Consider the following 10,785-nt stretch of genomic DNA (forward strand, 5'->3'; position numbering starts at 1 on the left):
TATGGAGAGGGGTAGATGTAGAAACTTGGCACCCAAGATCAATGTGAACCGTTTTTATTGAGAAGAACTTGTAGGACCAGCACAAGCGCAGATGTTTCGGTCAAAAAACCTTCATCAGTATGCGTGCAGAGGGTCCTCAGAAGATATAGTAGCGTGGCGAGCAGCGTGGCTGGGTATGACGTGGTGTCCACCACTGTCTATGTGGTCCTACAAGTTCTTCACAATAAAAACCACTATTCACATTGATCGAGCGCCAAGTATCTATATCTACTTGAGGCGGTTTTGGACCCTCCTTGTCCCCCCCCCCCAGAAGTGCCGAGTATCAACTCACTAAGTATGGAGAGGGGGAAGCATTGAGAGCTCATTAAGGAAAGGGGTAGCATGGGGGTTCAGTATGGGGGGGTTCAATATGGAGTGGATCAATGTAGGGGACTCGGTATGAAATGTGAAGTAACGCGGGGGTCTCTGTATGCTGAGTGGGGCAGCGTGGTGGTCTCTGTGTGCTGAGTGGGGCAGCGTGGTGGTCTCTGTATGCTGAGTGGGTCAGCATGGTGGTCTGTGTGCTGAGTGGGGCAGCATGGTGGTCTGTGTGCTGAGTGGGGCAGCATGTTGGTCTGTGTGCTGAGTGGGGCAGCGTGGTGGTCTCTGTGTGCTGAGTGGGGCAGCAGGGTGGTCTCATTATGGAAAAGGGGCAGGCAGCATTTGGAGTACATTAAGAAGGGGCAGCATGGGAGGCTCAGCATGGAGAGGGGCAGCATGCATGGGACATTGTGAGGAGGGGGCAGCATGATGTGAGGACAGTGTGCAGATCATATTTCATAATTGAGGAAGGTGTGGTGGGTATAATTTATAAGGGAAGGCAGTGTGGTGTTTTAGTTTATTAGGGGCAGTGTGGCGGTCATAGTATATAAGTGGGGACGGTGTGGTGGGAATATTTTATAGGAGAAGATAGGGTGGAGGTCATGTACATTAAGAGGGATTGTGTGGAGTAATATTCTTTTGTGGGGAGCGCAGTGAGGAGCAGTTATTTTTTTCACAGCATAGGGTTATTTATGGCACAGCGTTTGTGGTTATTGTTATTCAGGAACATTATAATGACATTATTATTTTACAGGCCACCATGGTGAGATGTGCTGCAGAAGACCGGAGAAGAGGGAAGTCTGCAGAGACGAGATGTGGATGTGAAGTCATCATGGAGTCGGGGACATGAGAAAACGGCGATCGGTGAGTGAATTATCACAGACCGTAAACTACACTAACATTTACTCAGGTTTAGGGGAAAAAATGACCGGAGTGCTTCTTTAACCCCTTCACGACCATGGACGGATATATCCATCATGGATCGTGTCCCGTTTTCAACAGCTGACATGTGTGCCTGCATGTTACGAGTGGAATCGCATTCCACCCGTAACATTAACCCCTTACATCTCGCTGCCAAAGTCTGGCAGCGAGATCTAGATGCGCGCGGCCATGATTTTTACTTACCGCCGCCCCCATGAGTGATCACGTGACTTTCGGTGGTTGCCATCATAGCACAGGGTCATGTGATGACGCCTGCAGCTATGAAGTTTCACTTTCGTTTTCCCTCGGCCGGGAGCAGAGAGAAACAGGAAGTGACTGAATCTGCTGTTTACAGCTGTATAGCTGTGATCAGCAGATAGATAAGAGCGATCAGATTGCTGATTGCTATAGCCCCCTAGGGGGACTAGTAAAATAAAAAAAGTAAAAAAAAGTTTTAAAAAATAAAACAAAAAACCTAAAAGTTAAAATCACCCCCCTATCCCCCCATTGAAAATTAAAGGGTTAAAAAATAAATAAATATACACATATTTGGTATCGCCGCGTTCAGAAATGCCCGATCTATCAAAATATAAAATCAATTAATCTGATTGGTAAATGGCGTAGTGGCAAAAAAAATTCCAAACGCCAAAATTACGTTTTTTGGTCGCCGCAAGTTTTACGGAAAATGCAATAACAGGCAATCAAAACGTAGCATCTGCGCAAAAAATCTGCTACGATTAGAAATGACAGCTCGAGACGCAAAAAATAAGCCGTCACTGAGCCATAGATCCCGAAAAATGAGAACGCCACAGTTTTCGGAAAATGGCGCAAAACGTGCGCCACTTAAGTGAGGCCCTACCCACTAGACAAGTTCTTACTAGGAAAACAAGGAAGCTGCGGAGACACCATCACATGTTTCTCAACACTGGCAGGTAAATAGCCAGGTCTTTCACCGAGAAGGAACAACCACGGGAATGGCAGTCTCCAGTCAAGGAGACCACCTATGCCAAAACATGGTATCCATCCACAGACAGCTGTTTTGGGGTATTTGCCCCTCAGTGTGGAGTAGGAAACTGGCTAGTGGGAGCAATGCCTAGTAGAAGACTACATAGGTAAGGATCGTTGACCTTAGGGAGATCAACATCCAGCACCGCGGAGCACCATCACGTGTTTCTCAATGCAGTGACACTAGAACAAGGCCCCTGATCTCCCTAAGGTCAACCATCCTTGCTTATGTAGTCTTCTACTAGGCATTGCTCCCACTAGCCAGTTTACTACTCCACACTGATGAGGGGCAAATACCCCGAAACAGCTCTCTGTGGATGGATACCATGTTTTGGCATAGGTGGTCTCCTTGACTGGAGACTGCCCTTCCCGTGGTTGTTCCTTCCCGGTGAAAGACCTGGCTAGTTTCCTGCCAGCGTTGAGAAACACGTGATGGTGTCTCCGCGGTGCTGGATGTTGATCTCCCTAAGGTCAACCATCCTTACCTATGGAGTTCTCACTAGGAGTTATCACATTCTTGACCAACATGAGTGCGCTGGGAGGATTCATAGGTCTGTAGTCATAGAGGGACACATAGTCGAACTACAGACTTGTCATTCTAGACCGGACAACCCATTTTAAGCTAAACTGTGTGTGATTTTTGTAGTGGAATCGTCCCTTATATAAATGTTTGTTTATGTAAATGGAAAAATCACTTCACCCGACAAACAAACCTTTTGCTTGTGTGCTGGGTGATCTGACAGCCGGTTTAGATAGATCATTCGGTTTCTGATTAGCGTTTTAAATGCACCTCAAAGAGTAACTGAACTTTTTGTTTTTTTTATATTTTATGCCCAATATTTCTGAGAAGATTGGTGAGAAATCTGGTCCAAAGACCCCCAACCACAGCTGAAAAGCTCTTTTTGAAGAGCATGCAGAGCGGATGCTGTAGAAAGTCATAGTCCTGTCTCCTGAGCTGTGCACTTCTAAGGGGTCTTTTGAACAATTTTTAAATGTTTAATATCCGCAGGTACAAAGTCCCGTGGACACATAGCCTAAAGGGTGCTTTACACGCAACGACATCGCTAAAGAGATGTCGTTGGGGGTCACGGAATTCGTGACGCACATTCGGCCTAGTTAGCGACATTGTTGCGTGTGACACGTATGAGCGACCACTAACGATCAAAATTACACACCTTATCGTTGATCGTTGACACGCTGTCCATTTCCCAAATATCGTTGCTGTTGCAGGACACAGGTTGTTCGTCGTTCCTGCGGCAGCACACAGCGCTATGTGTGACACCCCGGGAACGAGGAACCTCACCTTACCTGCGGCCGCCCGCAATAAGGAAGGAGGTGGGCGGTATGTTCGTCCCGCTCATCTCAGCCCCTCCGCTTCTATTGGACGGCCGCTTAGCGACGTCACTGTGATGCCGAACGAACCACCCCCTTAGAAAGGAGGCGGTTCGCCGGCCACAGCGACGTCGCTAGGCAGGTAAGTAGGGTAACGGGTCCGATATTGTGCACCATGGGCAGCGATTTGCCTGTGACGCACAACCGACGGGGGCGGGTACGCTCGCTAGCGAGATCGCAGCGTGTAAAGCGGCCTTTAGTGTCTTTGAAAATCTGAAGCTGTTAACAATAAGCTAAATAAAACTGAACGTGTGCACAGCAAGTGCAGATCTTCATTCTTATAGCGTTTAGCACTTTTTCAAGTGTGTTACACAGTAGATCCACCTTAAATAGATGTCATGTGCCCAAAATCATAGTTTTACGTTGTCAGTAAGGGGCGCGAGCACTTAAAGTGCCTAGGGCAGCATGGAGGCCAAATACAGCCCTGCTGACGTGTGAAACGGGCCTTAACCAGAGAGTTCTGTCAAACAAAATAGTTAATAAATTGCATTTCCCACATGCGTACTTTACATCAGCGCAATTTTTGAAACAAAATTTTTTGATGTTAGGAAATTAGAAGGGTTCAGAGTTTATCATCAATTTCTAATTTTTCAAACAAAATTTACAAAATCATTTTTTTTTAGGGACCACACCATGTTTGAAGTCACTTTCAAAAGCCTAGGTGACAGAAAATACCCAAAAGTGACACCTTTCTGAAAACTACACCTTTCAAAGTACTCAAAACCTCATCCAAGAAGTTTATTAACCCTTCAGATACTTCACAGGACCTAAAGCGATGTGGAATGAAAAAAAATAAAAATGATCATTTTACCTAAAAATGTTGCTCTAGACCCAATTTATTCACTTTTAGAAAAAAATAACACCACAAAATGGACCCTAAAATTTGTTCTCCAGTTTATTCTGACCGCGCTAAAACTCCACATGTGGTCAGATACCTCTGTTTGGACAAATGGGAGAGCTCGGAACAGAAGGAGAAATATTTGAATTTTGGAAAGCAAATTTGACTGAAATACATTGCGGGCACCATGTCACATTTGTAGGGCTTCTAAGGTACCTAGACAGCAGAAACCCCCCACAAGTGACCCCCATTTTGGAAACTAGACCCCTCAAGGAATTTATCTAGATGTTTGGAGAGGACCTTGAACACCCGGTGTTTCACAGAAATTTAGAATGTTGAGCTGTGATAATAAAAAAATACATTTCTACCACAAAACTGTTACTTCAACCAGATACTTTTATTAAAAGAAAAGAAAAGAAAGCCAACAGGAAAAAAAAATCAGCATCAAATTCATTGTGCAATTTCTTCTGAGTACGCTGATACCTCATATGTGGTGCAAATCCAACTGTTTGGGCGCATGGCAGGGCTCGAAAGGGAAGGAGCGACATTTGACTGCAAAATTGGCTAGAAAAAACCCTCGTAATAAAACGATGGCAAAATGTTTACAAATGAGAATAATTTACATTCTCCTCCATGTACATCATTTACAAGTGAACGCACATTCATGGCGGATGCTATGAAGCGTTTGGAGAGCCCCTAAGGTGCCGAAATAGTGGAGCTCCCCCACAAGTGACTCTATTCTGGAAACAAGACACCTCAAGCATTTTACCTAGGGCTATAGTGAGCATTTTGAATCCACGAGTACTTAACAGAATTTGATAACCTTAGGTCGCCATATTGAAAAATTTCCTTTTATTTTCACACAAATGTTGCTTTAGCATTAAATTTCTCATTTTTTTCGAGAGGTAGCACCAAAAAGTGGACCCCACAGTTTGTCCAATTTCTTATGCAGCCAGGGATACCCCACATGTGGTCAAAAACGTGTTTAGATAAATGGGAGTGCTTGGAATAGAAGGCACACCATTTGAATATTGGAAAAGTTGAAATAAATTGCGGGCACCATGTCGCATTTGCAGGGCCCCTAGGGTACTTATACATCAGAAACCCCTACAAGTGACCCCATTTTGAAAACTAGACCCCTCAAGGATTTTATCCAGGAGTAAAGTGAGCATTTTGAATCCTCAGGTACTTCACAAAAATGTTGCTCTAATGCAAAATTTCTCTCTTTTAGGCTATGTGCCCATGATCTGGCGACACTGTGTCTAGTACACAGTGCCAGCCCTTCTGCAGAGATGGGAGTGTTGTCCACGGAAGAATACAGCTGCCTGTCCCCACAATCCGGGTTAAGGCTGCTGTGGACTTTAGCTCTCGTCTCTGCAGCATAAGTTTACATGCTGCTGCTCAGGAAACCCCATCGGATGTCAGTTTATGCTGCAGAGAAAATAAGCGCAGTGGGCATGGGATTTATAAAAATTCTTCCACTGCGCTTCTACTGCACAATGCAGCGTACTGGAAGGAACGAAACTACTCTGCGTCCAAAACACTGCAAACTCTGATTGTGGGCACACAGCCTAAAACGCTACAGTGGATGGATGGATGCATGTCAAACACATATATAATGTCCCACCCCCTACATATTCTAAGCTGGCACCCTTTAATGCCTTTCATGTGGCACAACAGGGTGCTTAGCCTTGTATTTAGCTGAAAACTAAATAAATAATTAAAATAAACGACATGGGGTCCCCCCTATTTTTGATAGCCAGCTAGGATAAAGCAGACAGCTGCAGCCTGCAGACCACAGCTAACAGCTTCACCTTGGCTGGTAATCCAATGTGGAGGGCACCCCAGGCTGTTTGTTTTAATTATTTATAAATAATTACAAAACAACATGGGGTCCCCCCAAAATGGATTACCAGCCAAGGTGAAGCTGACAGTTGGGGTCTGGGATTCTCAGGGTGGGAAGTGCCATGGTTATTGAACTCTTCCTAGTATAAAAATAGCAGGCCGCAGCCGCCCCAGAAGTGGCGCATCTATTATATGGGCCAATCCTGGCACTTCGCCCCAGCTCATCCTGATGCCCTGGTGCGGTGGCAAACGGGGTAATAAATGGGGTTGGTACCAGCTGTAATGTCACCTGGCATCAAGCCCAGCGGTTAGTGATGTCACGGCGTCTATCAGATACCCAACATCACAACTGTCAGTAATAAAAAAAAAAAATAGACAACAAAAAAAAAGGAACACCCGGGGGTTTATAGGGGGTGACCTGGCTGAACCTAGGGAGGAGTTTTATGTTGCATCTGCTATGGCACATGCGACAGCAATCAGGAAGGAGGAGGGTGAATGTGGCCGGCATGCTGCCATCTTGAATTATGGAGAGGGGGTTGGGGGGGTCACTTTGGTGACACCTGACGACCGGAGGGGATTGGAGATTTATCTACCATCTGACATGTTTGATCATGCCATTTGGGAGATAAATCATTTTTCACCGTGCGCTGTCATTTACTGTAACGTGACCATCAGTATACAGTGTATACCGATTATTACGTGAATGGGGACCGGAAAAAACGACCCGAATCATGATCTCCAGGGTCTCGCCTACCCCCGGTAGCTAAAATACCAAAGATTTTCCGACGCTTGGGGGCGCTATTTACTTTTTTCTGCCTGCCGTTTATCTCCGTAAGGCTGTTGTAATGGGGTTAAATGTCAGTAATGCAGAAATAACCATCAGCCGTGTGAGAAAAAGAAAACTTTGTAAAATATCCTGTTCAGGAAAAGGTAATTGAAAATAATATAATTTATAATTAACTCCTTCATGGACCGATACTCTAATAATATGTAGAATATAATGTTCTGACGATATATATAGTGATATTTTAATTGCTGAGTATGAAATCATAAAGCTGCCCCCCAGATTATCTCCCCAGCTTCATATATTAAGCAGAGTTATAGCACGTCTATATGAAATGCACTGTGAAGAAATAACATCGTCCTGTCCCTTTAAATTCTGTGTGTTGCATGACACTGGTCAGCAGCCAATAAGATTGCTGGATTTGAATCTGAAGAAACACAAACAAACTGTCGCTCTCCTCAGTGTTTTACAGACAGTGACGAGTGGAGTTGTATATCGGTGAGTAGACGCCATCACATCCCCTGATGACCGGACACTGATTTATCTCCTCGCCGCGATGCTTCTTTCCTGTTATCTGGAATCCGCTGATGATTTTATCATTTCACCTAAACTCAAAACAGGCGAGAAACCGGGCAGAGCAGAGAATTCTGCCACAACCGCTGCTGTCACCGGCCACTAGGGGGCGCTATCAGTACAATCTGTATTTACTGGTGCACTGGGCTCCCCCTAGTGGCTGCAGGAAAGCAGAGGTTTATGTTTAGGTCACACAGGACACTGCTGCCGGTATTATTTATTGGGGCATTATTTACCACTAATGTCAGTGGAATTAGTGTCCTGGCACTGTTATTGGGGGTTAGGCTCTACGTGCTGGTAATGAAGTCACTGTCGCTGTCATTTTTGTGGGGTTAGTTGTTTTTATTTGCATGAAGAACATAGGAATCCATGTTTGCCATATATCTTTATTTACAGGCCCCAGTACAATCCAATGTACAATGTTTTCCATGTGGTATTACCTATACTGGAGACTCTACAAACACCCAGAATGGACTGGGTTTGCTCATGTTGCCTCCATGTATGGGTGTAATGGGGTCTGATAACTGGGGGGACGTGCACTATCAATATGTGTGGGATCTGCGGTGTTTGTGTATTTATCAGATCTATGACTAAATCTTTTTTGGATTCACAGATTTTACTATGGAGTTGTCAATGTACGATATTTACAAGATGGCACAGAGCAGCCGCTCTATGGAGGTCCGTAGCTTTATTATACACAGAGCCTCGTCCTATTGTTCATCCCTGATGAGAGGACACTCACCAGATTCTGTTTTCTTTAGGACGTCTCCCGCCGCCGGCACTGCATCTTCGGCTCTGGATACGTATCATGTGAGATTATTATTTTATAGAATAACAATTTCCAGTAAATCTGAGAATAAAGTGTCATTCCTATAATCCAGCATTTAATAATCCAGAACATGTATTAGTCCAGCACAGAATTACAGCACATTGTCAGATAGAAAATAGTTTTCCATAGTAATTTGTGTGATTTTCTTTGCACAGAATCATTCAGAATCCAGCAGGTCACGGTGATTTGGGTTAAAGGAATTTTCCTGTAATTTTAAGGATTTCTGGACATTGTATGATTTAACCCATTATCTGCTTGTGTTTTCTCTCCAGATTGTCCCAGCACAAGGGAGGAGGCGGAAAACCAACTTCTCATCTACAGCACAAGATTCCTCCCGTCACCAATCTTCAATATGGAGGTGACTGATCACTCCGCATATTATGTCCTCGTGTTCTGTCCATAGATGTAAAGGAATGTCTCAGCAGACAATTAACTTGCTCTTTTTTTCTTAGCGCCTGATGCCGACCAACCGCGAAGCACAGAAAAAATATCTTCCATATCCTTTATATGAAGAAAGACTTGAGCCGCCATCATGGACGCGAGAGCCGCCATCATGGACGCCAGAGCCGCCATCATGGACGCGAGAGCCGCCATCATGGACGCCAGAGCCGCCATCATGGACGCCAGAGCCGCCATCATGGACGCCAGAGCCGCCATCATGGACGCCAGAAGAGAAAAATGAAGAGATAATGGAACCAATGGAGGTGAAAGACCAGGAAGAAAGTGAGAAAGAAGACACCAAGAAGACGCCACAGCAGCGGAATGAAGTGGTGATATCCGATCCACTAAAATATCGGGAGGTGAAAGACTTTGAAGAAGATGAGAAAGAAGACACTAAGAAGAAAGAAAAGAAAGGTTCAGGAGCTCAACGACGAATGGTTCAAAATACCACAACAAGCACACAGAACCAGCCGGCAAAGAGAAAACAAGATCAGGACCAGCCGGCACAGCGTCAACAAGATCAGAACCAGCCAGCAAAAAGACAACAAGATCAGAGGCAGCCAGGAAAGAGACAACGAGATCAAAACCAGCCGGCAGAGAGTCAACGAGACCAGAGCCAGCCAGCAAAGAGACAGCGAGATGAGAACCAGACGGCACAGAGTCAACGAGATCAGAGTCCGCCGGCACAAAGTCAACGACTTCGGATCCACTTGGCAAAGAGACAGAGACTTCAGAAAAAGCCAGCAAAGAGACAAGTTAAGAAGCAGCCTGCACAGAGACAGATGATCCGCCAGCAGTCCTCCGTATTCAAAAAGATGTGCACCAACCTCAGTAAAATAAAAAACACCGTATGGACCAAGCTCTTCAAAGCGATGAGACGCTGATGGACTGTGGACCCAACATACAAGCTGTAAGAACATCAACAGCATAAAATCTGGTGAGTATAATAAATTAATAATAATAATAATAATCAAAAAATAGTAATTATTAGGTTTAGAAATAGGTTAAAAATGTAGTAAAAACATTAAAGACATATATAATAGAAGCAGTAATATAGTATCTAATATCATAATAATAATAAGCAGTAACTCTAACATTAATTGTATAATAATGATAATTAGATCCATAAAAATCTCAGCAGGTTTGATCCAGGGTTATTGGACTGATCGCCTTTTCCCGGGGTCGAGAAGGAATTTTTCCCCTTGAGACACAAATTGGCTGAACGTGTCCAAGGGTTTTTGCCTTCTTCTGGATCAACAGCTTTAGGAATAGGAATTTAAGTTATAATTTTAGTAAAATATCAATACAAATGTTAGTAATAATAGTAATAATAAAAAATATAACAAAAATATCTAGAATAAAATATGACAGTAGAATAATATTAAAATAGTAATACGATCAGTAAAATAGCAACAAACTAAAAATAGCATTAATAATAATAGTAATAATAATTTTACAGTATTTATAGTAATGACTAGAATAATTAGTATATCAATAATAGGTATTAGGGGATTTGATCCAGGGTCTTGGACTGATCGCCTTTTCCCGGGGTCGAGAAGGAATTTTTCCCCTTGAGACACAAATTGGCTGAACGTGTCCAAGGGTTTTTGCCTTCTTCTGGATCAACAGCTTTAAGAATAGGGATCTAATTAATAGCAAATAAAGAAATAAAATGGATATTAGTAATAATAATTATATTAGAAAGAATAGGTTAAAAAGGATAGAAATAGTAGTTAAAAAATAATGGTAATGAAATAGTAATACAAATTATAATATTACATTATTATTAGGAATAAT

Source organism: Anomaloglossus baeobatrachus, unplaced genomic scaffold (genome assembly GCF_048569485.1).
Source record: "Anomaloglossus baeobatrachus isolate aAnoBae1 unplaced genomic scaffold, aAnoBae1.hap1 Scaffold_3402, whole genome shotgun sequence".
Classification (NCBI taxonomy): domain Eukaryota; kingdom Metazoa; phylum Chordata; class Amphibia; order Anura; family Aromobatidae; genus Anomaloglossus; species Anomaloglossus baeobatrachus.